The sequence below is a fragment of the Triticum aestivum genome, chromosome 1B, assembly GCF_018294505.1.
Source record: "Triticum aestivum cultivar Chinese Spring chromosome 1B, IWGSC CS RefSeq v2.1, whole genome shotgun sequence".
Classification (NCBI taxonomy): Eukaryota; Viridiplantae; Streptophyta; class Magnoliopsida; order Poales; family Poaceae; genus Triticum; species Triticum aestivum.
The window spans coordinates 313,023,109-313,038,607 of record NC_057795.1 but is presented as its reverse complement, the minus strand read 5'-3'; the positions used below and the strand labels follow the sequence as shown (position 1 = coordinate 313,038,607).

At 44.5% G+C, this 15,499-nt stretch overlaps 1 long non-coding RNA gene across 3 annotated transcripts; it reads right to left on the bottom strand.

The window, feature by feature from the left end:
• Positions 1-562: 562 nt before the first annotated feature.
• LOC123121358 (uncharacterized) lies at positions 563-4,258 on the bottom strand. 3 transcript variants are annotated; one of them, XR_006459680.1, is made up of 2 exons: positions 3,504-4,258; positions 563-3,173 (listed from the first exon to the last, which is right to left on the bottom strand). It is a non-coding gene; the product is annotated as an uncharacterized lncRNA (long non-coding RNA). The 3 variants fall into 3 exon arrangements; XR_006459682.1 differs by having other exon boundaries at positions 563-3,164; XR_006459681.1 differs by having other exon boundaries at positions 563-2,978.
• Positions 4,259-15,499: the final 11,241 nt, after the last annotated feature.

The following is a 15,499-nucleotide window of genomic DNA, read 5'->3' as shown; positions in this document are numbered from 1 at the left end:
TATTGCATTCCTGTTACAAATTACAATTTAATCTTTCGATATGCTCAAGATCTACATCTATTGTAGTAATATGACTATTCTCTTACAAGTCCAACTTTTCATCTTTCTATTTTGACGCCGTCGTTAGTTAAGTGCCAACGGCGGTGAGTGACACATCTCTATGGAGTAGAGGAACAACCGACTTGGGGTGTCCATGGCGATTTTCTTCTGGTGGAAGGCCAACCAGAATGACACTCCCAACACAAGTTTGGTTGCTTGGCGGACATCCCAGAACTTAGAAGTAGGTTTCTAACTCACCTACAAGTTTGGCTAGCATTCAAAGGAATACTGTAATGTACGCATTAAATTAAATAAATGACCTAGTAGTATTCTAAATAAATGGCCTGCTACTATTCTAAATAAAATGACAGGTACTATTATCCAAGTAAAACAAAAATTTGAGTATATCATCATGTATCAAGATGAATAGTGAATTATGAAGACAAGGTAGTTGCATGTTGCATATTCAATCCCAGCTATCATATGGATAACCACATACCAGCAAGAGAAAGGGGAAGTGACAGAACAACAATAGTTAGCCTTAAACAACAACAATCTCTTCCCACACAACCTCCATTATTTTAGCCTGCCAAAAATAAATTTTCAACTTACAAATATCTATTTTGACTAAAATTTGAGCAGACGACTACAAAGTTGTATATAGTCTTCGACATTGATATCTTTTCAGCAACATGGCAAAACCTTGCATCACAGCCTGGCACAGAAACAACTCGGCAACTCTCTGTGAAAAGAGTATAGGCTAAGCCCGAACTTACATGTTTAGAACAAACCAGAGGCCTAAAAGTACACCTACCTTGTGTGAACAATCAACTTGTCCCTTAATCTCCCATTTGAGACTTACAAGAGCCACCAGGATGTCGGATGATTCCATACTCACCTTTAGAATAAAATGAACTTTTGCTAAGTTCCAAATGACCCAAAAAAACTTGCATTATTGGTACTTATATGCCTAATGAGTTAATAACTTTGAAACGAACAGAAAAAAGCATAACAAGAACAGCCAACAAACAACACGTCGGAGGTGGATAGACAGGCATTGAAGAAGAGCATCATTTTTATCGGATTGTATGGTAAAATAACATAAAGTCCTAGAGCATCACAATATTCCCTTCAAATGGGATATGAGGTATTGGTCGATACTAAAAGATAAAGTTGTATAGAGGAACAACAGCCAAACCTGTTAAACATAATATAAGTTTGCCTCTCAGTTTATGTTTCAGAACATATCACAGTTCATATTGTTACCAAAATTCCATGAACAAGCATCAGAGTGTACCTGGTATAGCTGAACTGGCAATGGTAGAAGGATCCATTCCATAGCTATGAACGAAGTAACAACAGAATAATTGGAAAAGCAGGAAAAACTACAGTAGCTCCCTACGAGTCAAATATTTCTCGCTAATGAGGTTTTATCTAAATCAGTACATGGTTCTCCAAAAAACAAACATGATTCATAATCCCAAGTTGATGAATTTTCATAGTATATGGTGAACTCATAGTTCTACTCCCTCCGTCCCATAATATAAGAGCGTTTTTGACAAATATGGGACGGAGGGAGTAACAAATATGTGTCCAAATTTTTTTATCACGTACAAAAGAGCCTATATATAGAACGTCTTGCAAAGCATGGCCGTATGTAATGTTGCAAACGGACAATGTAAGTTCCAGAATTCAATCACAAGAAGACGTCAGCAAACCAACATTTAGTTATTTATAAAATAAAGTTCAGCTTATTTAGTACAGAAGTGGCACTTGGATTAAGCATTTTAAAAACATGTATGCAAGGCTGCCAATACCAATTGGCAGGACAACATGTAAGAACGAATTTTGCTCACTTGTATTGCAGATATTCAGAGAAGCATGCACTGAATTTTATGTGCAGAAAATGACTTGCCATAGATTGCCAAAGAGATACTATATAGTCCTTACATTCAAATAGTGTAAAACCTAACATAAAAATGCAGTAATCCATTGGCATAAAGGGCATGCATACAATTCTCTGAAGTCTGCAATACAGTACCGATTGGCTGGCCAACATTCAAAGAAGCATGTACTAAATTTAGGTTGTAGAAATTCAGAGAGCCATGTTCTGAAATTTACATTGTATTCAGAGAAGCATGAGTGGAGGAGCCGAGTCTACCTTTTATTATTATCATTTGAGTAAGGCTTGCAGTAATCCATTTAGGGGTCAAGACATGCTCAGGGTCTTGTTGATCCAGAACTTGTCGACTATCTTACTTCGTTGCTACAAAAGATAGGCACCTCCCAAATTATGTTGCCAATTTATTTCGTTTAACCAAGCTGGATTTCAGTCCTCCCAATTATGTGCTTTCTTATATAACATATAATAGATTAGAGATATGTTCAGTGCCATGCATTCAGTTTCGTGCAAAGCACATAAGCTCTATATTATAGGTTGTTCTATTTATTTTTACTCGGTATATTAACCAACAGGAGCACAATTGAAGTCGTGTTTTTTTGTTGTTACTCCCTTGCATTTTTGACTTTTGACCCAAATCTGTGATGAGGAATCTGACCATGAACTTTGACTGATGTTCATAGTTTTTGTCATTATTAATTTTGTTTTAGCAAGTGCATATTTTCCAATTATGGTGCTCTTAATAATTGAGTGTGAGCCACCAATGTTTGTCCCGTGAGCTACCTTCCTAAACCCAGCCGACGGCTTGATGTTAAGGTAAAGAAAAACATGATCAAAGTTCACACCTGATCCAAGTTCACCGGCTTAGTGGCGAGGGCCTCAACGTGGCGGCAGCAGCGGCTGAATTGAGGAGCAGCGGGCAACGGCGGCTGAATTGAGGAGCAGAGGGCAGTGAAGTCCAGCTTTTAGCTTCAACATCACTGAATCCTTGAGTTTGTAAACAATGGCCTACTTTCTCATAGTTCCGATGATTAGCCATCTGCAGAAGGACATAAATTGTTCAACGGAGAAGAAAATTCTCAGAATATACATGTGAGCTAAGGCCGAAAGTTTATCTTGCTAGCTTCTTCCTCCCAAAAATCCATCGATATGCCTGCTTCAAAGCACTTGTACGTGCATGTTGCTATCGCTAGAAGCACTTCGGTAGTACGCCATTGACAAATCACTACAGGACCTAAATTAGTTTGCAGTTGAAACCACTTAGGGATCTTAAAATCAACTCCGAAATTAGTCGAACACCTTGTGAGAATAATATTTCACTTACTGGGATGAACTATAAAAATCAGCTAGATTGATTTGTACATCGAATTGCAAAAAAAATATTAATCAGATCAATCAATAAGAGTAGAAGGATGTGGCCAGATTGTTACATCAGATTTTTTATATTCTGTCAGAATATGACCAGATCGATTCATCACAAAATAAATTTCATTGAAAAAGGGCACTTGAACCAACAAAACACGGACGGAACTGATTTCTAATTACTAAGTTGTGGCAAACATACCGATGATGCGGCTGGCCGGTCGTATTGGCCAGTGCTGATGGATGTCAGGACGGGATTCAATGTGCCGCTTGCCCACCTCCCTTCGCTGAATCAACGGAAGAGCTCCGCCGCACCGACGGGCGCGTCCGGTCAATACAACAGGTTGACCCACCCTCCGACCTCCTCCTCTACCTCTCGCCGGTCTCCATCCACGTTGTTTCAGCCTCAAGTGGCTAGGTGCTCGGAGATTGTTCACGCGACGACTCCCGGGGTGACGGAGTGGGAAGCGCCAAACATCAGGTCGCGGCGGCAGATCTTACTCTAAGGGGTTGGAGGTTGGCCTTGATCTCTCTTCCGCCTTCACATCTTCTCGTCGCCAGATCGGGGCGCGCGGGGGCGGGGAGGAGGGGGGCAAGGAGCGGCGAGCGGACCACGACAGCGGAGCTGCCGCCTCTGCCCGCGGCGGGAGCATCCCTCACGCCGGGATGCGGGCGTGGTCGGACGGGGAGATGTACTCCAGGAGGACGTGGTAGCGCAGCACGTCGGCGACTGCGAGGTCGTGGCATGGGATCTATTGTGCTGATTTTTCATTGGCCATATAACAATTTTCGCAGCTAAACGTGGGGACGGGGACGATGGCAGAGTTTTCGTCCGCTTCTGCAAATTGCTAAAGGTACACAGGGGCGGTTAATTCTTGTATTGACGGCTAGATCTAATTAGGTGGGCCAAATTGTAGGGTGGTATTTTGTTGTGGTTGTCTTGTGTAGCTGCTTTTGGGTGCGTTTAGCTATGAATATGTTTTGTTGTTTAATAGTAGTATAGATATATATACTTCCTCCTTTTCATATTATAAAAATATTATTTAAGCTAACAAAGCTTGAGAAACGTTCTTATATTATGAGATGGAGGAAGTAACAAATATACACGTGCATTACAATGAGAGAAAAAATTGTTGATTCCATGTCTCTAGCCTATGGACATAAGAGAATATAACACTTCATTTTGTAGCTTCATATTCTTTGTCTAGTTGTATATATGATATATCGTAAGAAATGCCGACAAATAATACTACAATAATCAATTATTATTAATAATGTGATGCCGTATGAGATCCATTAACTTTGATTATGCAAGTCAAAGACAATACTGGTCCAAAATAATTCATATGTCAAGAGAAGCTAAATTCCAATATATTGAGTTAGCATTTGTCGTACCGAAGGTAGTGGAACAACTGTACAAGTCTTTACCATATAATTCTTTGCACGAATCTGATCTTTGACTTTTTTTATTATCTAAGATTACCAATGTGGTCGCGGCCACTTCGGCTTAGTATTCGTCTGCAGGTGCCTCCTCGCCGGCCTTGGCACGCTTGAGGGGGCCATCAGCAGAGATCCGCCGAAGGACCGAGGCTGGCATAGAAGAACGATGGCGGCCTCGGGCTGCAACGCTTGGAGCGCGCGTGGAGGCGACGATCGTGGAACGATCGGATTGGGCCGACGCGTTTTTCTTTTCAACCGTTGCATGGGCACGTGGGCTCGGGAGTTTTTCGTTGTTTGTCGGGACTTTTTTGTCGGCTGGTTTTGCATGGGTGGGTTGGTTTCCCCGATTTTCTTTTCTACTGTCTTTTTTTGTGCGGGATCTAAGGTGAGGTCAGATGTCGAACAAAAACCCTAGAAAATCGGATAAACTTGTACAAGCGGGGTGAGGGCTGTGATGGATAGGGAATTAAAAGATCCTACTAGGAGGAAGCTTTCTTGGTTCTCTTGAAATAGACTTCCATCCCGCTTTATAAATAAAGCAACCAACCAGTCCAACACAAAGAGTAGTAACATACTGCCACACATAGTCCATTGGGGCCATAACACAAGTAAGCCCAAAGAAATAAAAGAGAGAGCATAAAACAAGACCACCAAGTGGTCACCACGTCAAGAGGTTACCGGCGAAGCTAGCCGACGAGCCGTATTATGTAATGCATCCAGCATCCGCCCTAGGCGCTCCTGATCCCGCTGTCTAGCCAGCGAGTTCCAGTGTTGCAGGAATGCAAGAAATATGAAGAAAGAGTCACAGGTGCGTCGCGGAAAGATCCTCTCAATCGCCATCTTATTAAGCGTAGCAGCCAGAATAGGCATCTTTGTCTTCCGGTCTGCATTGCTCTGGCCTGAAGGAAGCTGGCAAGATCCGCCGCCTCCCAATCAGCCCGAGGGCCTCACGGACAAATCTCCACAACGATCTAGCCGTCGTGCAGGAGAAGAGGATGTCGGTCCCATTCTCTAAAACACCACACAAGGGGCACAACCCATCACCCGGGGTGTGCCGCTTGAGCACCTCTGTCCCAGTCAGGAGGCGACCCCTCAACAGTTGCTAGACAACAAATTTCATCTTCAAAGGGAGAGGCACCTTCCAATGGGGCGCGACACACTGAATCGTCGGTCGCCGGCACATCACATGATATGCTAAGGCCATAGAAAAATCTCCCGAGGGACAAAGAAGCCATTGCGCAGAGTGAGGGTCATTGGACCACTCTAACGCCTCCACCGGGTGAAATGAACGACGAAACAATATGTTCCATTGTCCATTTTGGACCGCCTCTAAGACTAATAGCAACAGATTCACACAGATGGCAAACAAGTCAGGGAACCCCGTGCAAAGAGGGATTCCATCCACCCAACTATCTAACCAAAACAAGGCCCATCAGCCATTCCCAATCAAGAAGGCCAGCCCCAGAAAAATCTCATGTTTGATCTTCTAGATCGACCGCCAAAACTGGGACCCTCCATGCGGTCGCCCCGAAGGTACTTTGCCTGAATAAGCTGCAGCCGTAATCCCCCTCCCCGAGGATGATCTGCGAAACCCTACTAAGCACGAGGGCAACGTTCATCTGCAGAGATGCCAGGATACCCAACCCACACATATCCTTGGGCAAGCAGAGGTCGTCCCACTTCACCATGTGGTACTAATGGATTTTGTTCATCGCTTGCCAGAAAAAATGGGAAAACTCTTTATCTAATGAACCATGCACTCCCTCCGGAAAAATATACATCCCTATCATATACATTGGCAGACTAGAGAGATTAGAATCAATAAATATAATCTTACTTACCTTGGAGGTAAAACGTCCACACCAAGGTTTAGCCCGATGCGGCGACCTTCCCCATGAGATGGTCGAACGCAATAGAACCTTCACGTTAATGATGGGCATTCCAAATTTCATGATGGGGAAGGAGGTCACCAGCAGTTTAGGTTGTCCACGGCCAGTTGCTGCTCAGGCTCAAAGTAACCCATGACTATCACCTCGCTCTTGTCGAAACTAATGTTAAGCCCTGACATTTCTTTGAAGCACAAGAGAAGAAACTTCAAGTTAACGATGTACGGGTTAGAGCCATGATACGTCTCCAACGTATCTATAATTTTGATTATTCCATGCTATTATAGTATCAATCTTGGTGTTTTATATAAATTTACAAGCAATTATATATATCATTTTTTAGGACTAACCTATTAACTTAGTGCCTAGTGTCAGTTGTTATTTTTTGCCTGGTTTTGGTTTTTCAAAATATCAGTACCAAACAAAGTCCAAATGCCACGAAACTTTTTGGAGATTTGTTTCTTGACATAAGAGACCCTGTAAGCTTTAGGAGGGGACAAGAAATTGGAGCAGTGGCCCATGAGGCACCAGGGACTCAGGAGGTAGGGAGCTCCTTGGTGGCTTGTGGGGCCCACATGGCTCCATTTGACCTAACTCTGCCTCTATAAATTCTCTAAAATTGGAAACCAAAAGAGGAGTCCATCAAATACTTTTTCCTCCATCTCAAGTTCCTGTTCTCGAGAGATCCCGTATGGAGGCCTTTTCTGGCGCTTTGTCGGAGGGGGATTCGATCATGGAGGGGCTCTACATCATCCCTGCTGCCCTTTCGATGATGTGTGAGTAGTTTACCATAGACCTACGAGTCCATAGTTAGTAGCTAGATGGCTCTCTCTCTCTTTTTGATCTTCACTACAATGTTCTCCTCGATATTCTTGGAGTTATATCCGATGTAATGACTTTTTGTGGTGTGTTTGTTGGGATCCCATGAATTTTGAGTTTATGATCAGATTTATTCATGAAATATTTGAGTTTTCTCTGAACTCCTTTATGCATGATTGTTATAGCTTCGTATTTCTCTCTGATCTATTGATTTGGTTTGGCCAACTAGATTGATTTTTCTTGCAATGAGAGAGGTGCTTTGTGATGGGTTCGATCTTGCGGTGCTCAATCCCAGTGACACAAAGGGAAATGATACATACTTGTATCATTGGCATTAAGGATAAAATGATGGCATTTATTCATGCGTGATTTTACTTTGTCTACATCATGTCATCTTGCTTAAGGTGTTACTCCGTTCTTGATGAACTTAATACTCTAGACGCATGCTGGATAGCGGTCGATGTGTGGAGTAATAGTAGTAGATGTAGAATCCTTTCGGTCAACTTGCCTTAGACATGATGCCTATATACATGATCATTGCCTTGGATATCGCCATGTTAATTCGCTTTTCTGTCAATTGCTCAACAGTAATTTGTTTACCCGCCGTATGCTATTTTTAAGAGAGAAACCTCTAGTGAAAATATGGCTGAAAGTGCAATCGTGTCCTTAATCATATTTTGATGTTGATGACAACATGCATGTTGGGACTAATCATGTTTATCAAGTATATCTCAGGATTATGTCTCAAAGGCCGTGTGTGGATCATGACTAGGGACAAATGCATATAACTCAAGATCAGAGATACAAGACATTAGCCTTGGCTTTGTTTACGGTTTGTTCTTGAGTATAGGGATCCCGCACTATTAAGAGGGGATCGTTGGATCTAGAGAAAGATTTGCTCAAACCCACCAACTCCAGTTTTTCTCTCCGGACGTCCGGTACTCTATGGACGTCTGATCCCTCTCAGCTGTCCGGACATCCGGCTCTCTACGGTCGTCCGATGTTTCTCTTACAGAACAATATTCACGGATTTCTGAGCCTCTCCGGACGTCCGGTCTCCGGACAACCGACACGTCTCGGATGTCTGGTATTTCCTCCATAGAACAATATTTACGGATTTCCGAGCCCCTCGGACGTCCGGTCTCCGGACGACCAGCATGTCTCGGACGTTCGAATGTTGTGTGCTGGTTCGTGGCTTATGTGTTCCCAGTGGCCGACGACCGATAGCTGTCGGACGTCCGAAGATATTTGTGCCACCGGATGTCCGGTGCTGTCCGGACGTCCGACCTCTTCTGTGCACTTATGGGGCTCAAAACGGTTACTTTTTCCGCACCCACTATATATAGGCTTCTCCCTTCCACGGGATGCGGTTGACCATTCACTTGGAGCTTGCCAAGAAAACTTTTCACTCTCTCTCTCTCTCTCTCTCAATCCTCTACACCAAACCCTAGATCCCCAAGTGATTTGGGAACATTTGAGAGAAGTTCTCCAATCAAGTGATAGATCCACTCCTTCCCCTTCTTTGCACCAAAGGAATTCGTGATTTGAGCAAGTATTGAGCTTTTCCCCATCGTTCTTATTACTCTTGGAGGTTGGAGACTCCTAGGCGGTAGGAGTCTTTCGGAGAGGAATCGACCTTTGTGATTACCCCCAGAAAAGTTTGTGAGGGTTTGGAGACCACCCCAAGGTCTACCAGTAGTGGTTGAGAAATGCCTTCGTGGTGTTGTCTCAAAGGGAGAATAGTGTGAGCCTTTGTGGCGTTGGTGTGCCTTCGTGGTAACATCCACATCTCTAACGGTGACTAGCTTCCCTCCAAGGAAGTGAACATCGGCATACATCCTCGTTTCCCGAAGTTGCGGTTATTCCGAACCCTAACTTTCTACTTGTGGTTACTTGCCTCTTCGCACTTACTTATATCATATTGTGCTTGCTTACTTACATACTCGTGTTACTTGCTTAGTACTTAGTACTACACTTGCAGTTGTTAGGCTCACCTTCATATTCCGCATTATTGCCTAAAATTGCTAAGTAATAAATTAAATTTGTAAATGTACCTATTCACCCCCCCCCTCTAGGTCCATCTCAATCCTTTCAATTGGTATCAGAGCCTCGTGCTCTATTCTTGTGGCTTAACCGCCCTAGAGTGAGAGGAACCCCGATGGGACTCCCCTTGTTGCAGATCCAAAGGATAAAGGCAAGGCTTCTTCTGAAGTCAAGTCATTTACTTCTGAGGATCTGGAACGGGCCCTTGCTAAGCAAAAAGAGGAGCATGATGCTTCTCTTGAGGCCTTGGTCCAAATGAGATTAGCCACGTTGTCCACGGTGCTCGCACCACTCTCTGGTGGTGTGGCTTCGAGGCCAACTGTGCCTGCTTTGTCACTTGGTCAAAAACCTCCTAGCAATGAACACTCCAGTGTTCCTTGGCTTTATGCAAGACCCCAGGTTGAGAAACCGAAATATAATCCTCAAGGCAAACCTCCTTTACTTGATGCCACTTACAATTTTGCCTTGTGGAGAGTTGCTATGTAGGATTGTCTTCGATGTGGAAACGATGAGATGCTGGAGATCTTGGAGTATGATTACCATGTGGTCGATCCAAAGAATCCTACACCAAGAGAAATTTATGACAAGAATCCCAATGACACTGCAACCATGTGTATAAGGAGAGGTATGGTTGAAAAGTAGAGGAGACCGTTCATACACATCACAAGTGCCAAGGAACTATGGGAAAGTATTATAAGATCCAAGACCGGTACCTCCACCCTCCGGAGTGCTCAATATGAAATTGCCAAGGGGCAAATGCAAAACTTTTATATGGAGAAAGGTGAAACCCCCAATCAACTCCTTGAGTGTCTCATGACTCTCACCGCTGACATTGAGTCATGTGAGTGTGACAAGACACAAGATGGATTCAACATGACTAAGTGATTCCTTGTGGATAAGTTGCTTCATGCTCTTGCCCCGTATCACCATCAAATGGTGTGGGACATAAGACAACACCATGCATTCAAGGAAATGACTACAGATGACATCATATCCACCTTCCAACTATTTGAAGAGTCAAAGGCAAATGCCACAAAACATCTTGCCATGCATGGTACTCCAACATCAAAGATCAATCTTGCATTGAAGGCCAAGCATGTATGTGAAGATGAGCAAAGTGAAGAAGAAGAAGAAGATGATGATGATGAAGATGGTGATGAGATTGAATCCGATGAGGGCCCTTCATATGAAGACACGGCTCTCTTTGTCAAGAAGTTTAGCGCAGGAAAATTCAAGGGAAGATTTCAAAAGAAGCAAGTAAGAAAATGCTGCAACTATGAAGAAACCAACCACTTCTCCAACGAGTGCCCTTATGAGAAGAGAGAGGATAAACCAATGTTTCCCGAGACCTTTCCCAAGAAGAAGTTGCCAAATCAGTTGAACTCCAAGCTCAAGAAGAGAGATGGGAAAGCAATGGTTGCTCAAGAAGAATCTGTGTGGGGAACGTTGCAGAAAATTAAAAATTTTCCTACGGTTTCACCAAGATCCATCTATGAGTTCATCTAAGCAACGAGTCAAGGGAGTGAGTTTGCATCTACATACCACTTGTAGATCGAGTGCGGAAGCGTTCAAGGGAATGGTGATGATGGAGTCGTACTCGTCGTGATTCGGATCACCGATGACCAAGTGCTGAACGGACAACACCTCCGCGTTCAACACACGTACGGTACGGGCGACGTCTCCTTCGTCTTGATCCAGCAAGGAGGAAGGAGAGGATGAGGAAGACAGCTCCAATGGTAGCACGACGGCGTGGTGCAGTTGGTGCAGCAGTACTCCGGCAGGGCTTCGCCAAGCACGTATGGAGGAGGAGAGGTGTTGGGGAGGGGAGGGGCTGCGCCTTGGGTTGTGTTGTTGCAGACCTCCCCTCACCCCTCTATATATAGGGGAAGGGGCAAGGGGGGCCGGCCCTCTAGGGGAAACCCTAGAGGGGGGCGGCGGCCAAAGGGAGAGGGGAAAGAGGGGAGGCTTGCCCCCCAAGCTAGGGGGGCGCCCCCTTTAGGGTTTCCCCTCCCCTTGCCCTAGCCGCATGGGCCTAGGTGGGGAGGCGCGCCCAGCCCACTAGGGGCTGGCTCCCTCTCCCACACAGCCCATGTGGCCCCCCGGGAGGGGTGGCCCCACTCGGTGGACCCCCGGAACCCTTCCGGTGGCCCCGGTACAATACCGGTATGCCACCGAAACTTTCCGGTGTCCGTTTAACCACTTTCCTTATATAAATCTTTACCTCTGGACCATTCCGAAACTCCTCGTGACGTCCGGGATCTCATCCGGGACTCCGAACAACATTCAGTAATCACATACTTGTCTTCCTGATAACCCTAGCGTCACCGAACCTTAAGTGTGTAGACCCTACGGGTTCGGGAGACATGCAGACATGACCGAGACGACCTCAGGTCAATAACCAACAGCGGGATCTGGATACCCATGTTGGCTCCCACATGCTCCTCGATGTTGTCATCGAATGAACCACCATGTCAAGGGTTCAAGCAACCCCGTATTCTATTCCCTTTATCAGACGGTATGTTACTTGCCCGAGACTCGATCATCGGTATCCCAATACCTCGTTTAGTCTCGTTACCGGAAAGTCACTTTACTCGTACCGTAATGCATGATCCCGTGACCAGACACTTGGCCACCTTGAGCTCATTATGATGATGCACTACTGAGTGGGCCCAGTGATACCTCTCCGTAACACGGAGTGACAAATCCCAGTCTCGATCCGTGTCAACCCAACAGACACTTTCGGAGATACCTGTAATGCACCTTTATAGTCACCCAGTTACGTTGTGACGTTTGGTACACCCAAAGCATTCTTACGGTATCCGGGAGTTACACGATCTCATGGTCTAAGGAAGAGATACTTGACATTGGAAAAGCTCTAGCAAACGAACTAACCGACCTTTGTGCTATGCTTAGGATTGGGTCTTGTCCATCACATCATTCTCCTAATGATGTGATCCCGTTATGAATGACATCCAATGTCCATAGCCAGGAAACCATGACTATCTGTTGATCACAACGAGCTAGTCAACTAGAGGCTCACTAGGGACATATTGTGGTCTATGTATTCACACGTGTATTACGATTTCCGGATAATACAGTTATAGCATGAATAAAAGACAACTATCATGAACAAAGAAATATAATAATAATCCTTTTATTATTGCCTCTAGGGCATATTTCCAACAGTCTCCCACTTGCACTAGAGTCAATAATCTAGTTACATTGTGATGAATCGAACACCCATAGAGTTCTGGTGCTGATCATGTTTTGCTCGCGAGAGAGGTTTAGTCAACGGGTCTGCGATATTCAGATCCGTATGTACTTTGCAAATTTCTATGTCCCCATCTTGAACATTTTCACGGATGGAGTTGAAACGACGCTTGATGTGCCTGGTCTTCTTGTGAAACCTGGGCTCCTTGGCAAGGGCAATAGCTCCAGTGTTGTCACAGAAGAGTTTGATCGGCCCCGACGCATTGGGTATGACTCCTAGGTCGGTGATGAACTCCTTCACCCAAATAGCTTCATGCACTGCCTCCAAGGCTGCCATGTACTCCGCTTCACATGTAGACCCCGCCACCACGCTCTGCTTGCAGCTGCACCAGCTTACTGCTCCACCATTCAACATATACACGTATCCGGTTTGTGACTTAGAGTCATCCAGATCTGTGTCGAACCTAGCATCAACGTAACCCTTTACGATGAGCTCTTCGTCACCTCCATAAATGAGAAACATGTCCTTTGTCCTTTTCAGGTACTTCAGGATATTCTTGACCGCTGTCCAGTGTTCCTTGCCGGGATTACTTTGGTACCTTCCTACCAAACTTACGGCAAGGTTTACATCAGGTCTGGTACACAGCATGGCATACATAATAGATCCTATGGCTGAAGCATAGGGGATGACACTCATCTCTTCTATATCTTTTGCCGTGGTCGGGCATTGAGCCGAGCTCAATCTCACACCTTGCAATACAGGCAAGAACCCTTTCTTGGACTGATCCATTTTGAACTTCTTCAAAATCTTATCAAGGTGTGTGCTTTGTGAAAGACCTATGAGGCGTCTCGATCTGTTTCTATAGATCTTGATGCCTAATATATAAGCAACTTCTCCAAGGTCCTTCATTGAAAAACACTTATTCAAGTAGGCCTTAATGTTGTCCAAGAATTCTATATCATTTCCCATCAGGAGTATGTCATCTACATATAATATGAGAAATGCTACAGAGCTCCCACTCACTTTCTTGTAAACGCAGGCTTCTCCATAAGTCTGCATAAACCCAAACGCTTTGATCATCTCATCAAAGCGAATGTTCCAACTCCGAGATGCTTGCACCAGCCCATAAATGGATCGCTGGAGCTTGCATACTTTGTTAGCATTCTTAGGATCGACAAAACCCTCCGGCTGCATCATATACAGTTCTTCCTTAAGATGCCCGTTAGGGAATGCCGTTTTGACGTCCATCTGCCATATCTCATAATCATAGTATGCGGCAACTGCTAACATGATTCGGACGGACTTAAGCTTCGCTACGGGAGAGAAAGTCTCATCGTAGTCAATCCCTTGAACTTGCCGATAACCCTTAGCGACAAGTCGAGCTTTATAGATGGTGACATTACCATCCGCGTCCGTCTTCTTCTTAAAGATCCATTTGTTTTCTATCGCTCGCCGATCATCGGGCAAGTCAGTCAAAGTCCATACTTTGTTTTCATACATGGCTTCTATCTCGGATTTCATGGCTTCTAGCCATTTGTTGGAATCTGGGCCCGCCATCGCTTCTTCATAGTTCGAAGGTTCACCGTTGTCTAACAACATGATTTCCAGGACAGGGTTGCCGTACCACTCTGGTGCGGAACGTGTCCTTGTGGACCTACGAAGTTCAGTAGCAACTTGATCCGAAGTACCTTGATCATCATCATTATTTTCCTCTCCAGTCGGTCTAGGCACCACAGGAACATTTTCCTGAGCTGCACTACTTTCCGGTTCAAGAGGTAGTACTTCATCGAGTTCTACTTTCCTCCCACTTACTCCTTTCGAGAGAAACTCTTTTTCCAGAAAGGATCCGTTCTTGGCAACAAAGATCTTGCCTTCGGATCTAAGGTAGAAGGTATACCCAATGGTTTCCTTAGGGTATCCTATGAAGACGCATTTTTCCAACTTGGGTTCGAGCTTTTCAGGTTGAAGTTTCTTGACATAAGCATCGCATCCCCAAACTTTTAGAAATGACAGCTTAGGTTTCTTCCCAAACCATAATTCATACGGTGTCGTCTCAACGGATTTAGACGGTGCCCTATTTAAAGTGAATGTAGCTGTCTCTAGAGCGTATCCCCAAAATGATAGCGGTAAATCGGTAAGAGACATCATAGACCGCACCATATCTAATAGAGTGCGATTACGACGTTCGGACACACCGTTACGCTGAGGTGTTCCAGGCGGCGTGAGTTGTGGAACGATTCCACATTTCCTTAAGTGTCTACCAAATTCGTGACTTAAGTATTCTCCTCCACGATCTGATCATAGGAATTTTATCTTTCGGTCACGTTGATTCTCTACCTCATTCTGAAATTCCTTGAACTTTTCAAAGGTCTCAGACTTGTGTTTCATTAAGTAGACATACCCATATCTACTCAAGTCATCAGTGAGAGTGAGAACATAACGATATCCTCCGCGAGCCTCAACACTCATTGGACCGCACACATCGGTATGTATGATTTCCAACAAGTTGGTTGCTCGCTCCATTGTTCCGGAGAACGGAGTCTTGGTCATCTTGCCCATGAGGCATGGTTCGCATGTGTCAAATGATTCATAATCGAGAGACTCTAAAAGTCCATCAGCATGGAGCTTCTTCATGCGCTTGACACCAATGTGACCAAGGTGGCAGTGCCACAAGTATGTGGGACTATCGTTATCAACTTTACATCTTTTGGTATTCACGCTATGAATATGTGTAGTATTACGCTCGAGATTCATTAAGAATAAACCATTGACCATCGGAGCATGACCATAAAACATATC